Source organism: Pediculus humanus, genomic scaffold (assembly GCF_000006295.1).
Source record: "Pediculus humanus corporis 1103172108322 genomic scaffold, whole genome shotgun sequence".
Classification (NCBI taxonomy): Eukaryota; Metazoa; Arthropoda; class Insecta; order Psocodea; family Pediculidae; genus Pediculus; species Pediculus humanus.
In genome coordinates, this window is record NW_002987891.1 from 318,262 (window position 1) to 321,843 (window position 3,582).

The following is a 3,582-nucleotide window of genomic DNA, read 5'->3' on the forward strand; positions in this document are numbered from 1 at the left end:
ATAATTATTAAACTTTATTTAAATTCGTAAATAAAATTAATAATAAATATTATTAAAAAAGAAAATTTTTTTTTCTATTTAAAAGAACAGTCAGGCGGCGCTTTTCTTCCAGCGTGTGCGTTTATATAATAAAATGTAAAAAAAATTTTCAGTTTGTGATGAAAATTCACCGGAAAAGGATGTTGAAAATTTTCTTCTTTCGTAGATAAAAAATTTTTTTTTTGAATTCGCGCGTTTGTATATTACAAAGTTTGTAGTTCGGGTTGTTGTGATTGTTTTAAGTGCGTTTGCCGTTTTTTATTTTTTTTTTATTTTCTTCAACCTTCCCATTCCTTTATCTTAATTACGTAATAACAATCATTATCATTCAGGTAAAATAATAATAACAATAATAATAATAATAATAATAATTAATAAATTACGTAATAAATCGATAATTTATCGATTTATTGATTTTTTAAAAAAATTAAAATTATTAAAATTCTTTTATAAATTTTTTTTTTTAATAAAAAGTTTTAAAAACCGCAAAAATCAAAACTTTTATTATTATTATTATTATTATTATTATTATTTAAATAATTTAATAAAATTTTATATAAATTTATAAAACCGTAAATTTGACATTTAATAATGATAATGATAATGATAATAATGATGATGATGTAAGAATTTTGAAACGGGTGAATGAAAATTTAATTTTCATTTATAAAAATAAAATTTTTCAAATCGACTTTAATTAAATTAAAACCGGAAACGAAAGAAAATGAGAGAAAATTTTGGACGACATTTTTTCCTTTTTTTTTTTTTATATTAAATAATTAGATGTTAAATTGAAATGAAAAGGAACCGGAAGTTGTCGTCATCACGTCGTATCATGTCTCTCGTTAAAAAAATTTTTTCTTTTAGATTTAAATAATAATAATAATAATAAATTGTTTGAATTTCACTTTTCTTTCACGGTGGCATTTCTCAAAAATTATTATTATTATTTATATATTAAATTTTCCAGTAAGTTCTCCAGTAATTTTTACAACACCCTCAACCGTCGCCATTTTTCCTTCGGTTAATTAAAAAAAAAAAAAATTCATCGAACGATTGATCGATCGATTGTTCGATTTTACATCGAATCTGCGTGATATACGCACGCACTTACCCCCTTCCTCCCTGCCTCCCAATCTACTCCCCCGAAAAAAAGCCAGATTGTAATACGATGACGTCATCATTATTGAAAATGATATTTCATATTATTAGGAAAAAAAAGATTTTTTTCTTCCCAATCATCCTCCCTCCTTTTAGAAAAAGAAAAAAATTCCCTCCCTTCCTCCCCCCGTTACCTGTTACTCCTATTCGTATATTTTATTAAAAAAAATATGGCGTACGAAAATAATAATAATAATAATAATAATAATAATAATTTTAATTTAAAATTTATTTTTATATTCTCGAGTTTATTAATCTTTTTATTCGACCTTTAATAAAAATCTTATTATTAATAATAATAATGATAAAAGTCCTTTTTTTTTGAAATTATTATTATTATTATTAATAAATTAAAATTTTTTTTTTTTAATAATTATTGTTATTATTAAACCCGCGATGAAGATGATGATAATAATTAGGAAAAATTTACCGTATAAATCGGATTAAAAAAAAAAAAAAATCTGGAAACGAAAAATCGGGAAAATTATTAATAATAATAATAATAACAAGTGATTTTTTTGTGTGTTATGTATATGTTGTTGATTATATTATAAGTGTTGTGATAACGTAATCGGTGATAATAAACCGGAAACGACCTTTTTTATTTTCTCGAAAAAATTAATTTTTATTTAAACGCGTAATAAATTATAATTCGTTAACTCTTTCTCTCTCTCTCTCTCTCTCTTTTTACGGCTTTATAATTATAATAATGATAATAATAATGTGTATTAATTAAGACGACATTTTAATTGATTTACAAAAAAAAAAAAAAAAATTGACCTTTTATGAAAATGTCCGTCATCGAAGAATGAATGACAAAACGTCGGATGAGAATTTAATTGAAAAAAAAACAATGAAAACATCATCATCATCATTATTATTATTATTATTTTGTATTTTTTTAATTCATTTGAATTTTTACCTTTTTACTCTTCTTGTTTGATAATGAATTGATAACACTCACGCATTTTAAATTTATTGTTTTTTTTCAAATAAAAAAGAAAAAATTAAAAATTTTAAATCGTAAACAAAAGAACGTTAAACCGTTTACAATATGTATAAAAAGAAAAATAATAATAATAATGATAATAATGATGACGATGATGATGATGATGATGATGATGATGATAAAAGGAAATTTTATGGTAATAAAAAGAAGAAAAAAAAATGCTTTCAAAACTTAAAGTTTTTGAACAAAAAAAAAAAAATTTAACTCTTTTTTCCGTTTCCTCTTTCTTTTCCCGCCAAAAATTTAAATTTTTCCCTTTTGAGTTTTTTTTCGTTTTTTTTTTCCTTTCCTTTCCCTTCTTATTTAATCGTCGTCATCATTCTCAGCATCCTCATCATCCTCAACATCATTATCATCCTCATCATCATCGTCATCATCCTCAGCATCCTCAACAAGATCATCACGTCATCATCATCATCGTCCTCAGCATTCCTAATATGATGATATCATCATCACATCATCATCATCATCTCAACATCCCTAACATTGAGCATCCTCAACATATCATCATCATCATCATCATCCTTAACATCATCATCATGATTATCATTAAAAAGTACTTAGCTTCGCGAAAACCTTCGATAAATTGCAAAAAAAAAAAAATGATAATAATAATTTTATTTAAAAAAAAATATAACGTACAAAACGTATGCATGACAATAATGTTAATAACAAGTCCTTGTCCGGATTTGTGCAAGTGACGTCACAAAAAGGATTTTTCTCACTGGAACGAACGAACGAACGAACAAGGGGGGGGGGGGGTGTGTGTAGGACAAGAGAAAAAAAAAGTAAAAATAAACAAAAATTTCAAAAACAGGGAAAAAAAAAAAGAAAAAAAAACTTTTTTAAAACTTTAACAACAGGCTTTACATGTAAAAAGGAAGAAAAAAAAAAGGAAAAAAATAAAAGAAAATTGTTTTCATTTAATTTGAAAACGTTAAATTAAAAAAAAATACAAAATAAAAAGAAGCCTTTGAAAATTTTTCTTTTTTCCTTTTTTTTACATCTTACAAATTCTCATATCAAATTTTATTATTATTATTATTATTATTATTAATTCATGAAAAAAATTTTATCCTTTGAAAATGGGGAAAAAAAAAAATTTATTTTATTTTTTTTAATTATCATCATCATCATCATTTATTTCTTAATTTTCCTTTGTCATCATTAATTTTTCCTTTATTTTTTTTCCTTTGACCTTTTAACAATGAAAAATAAAATAATAATAAAAAAAGGAAGTAAAATAAAAGGAATTAAAAATCATTACCGGAATATTCAAAGGAAAATAAAAAATATATATATAATTATCATTATTATTATTATTTTTATTATCATCATCATTGGATAAATTTCCGGGATTTTCATAATTAAAT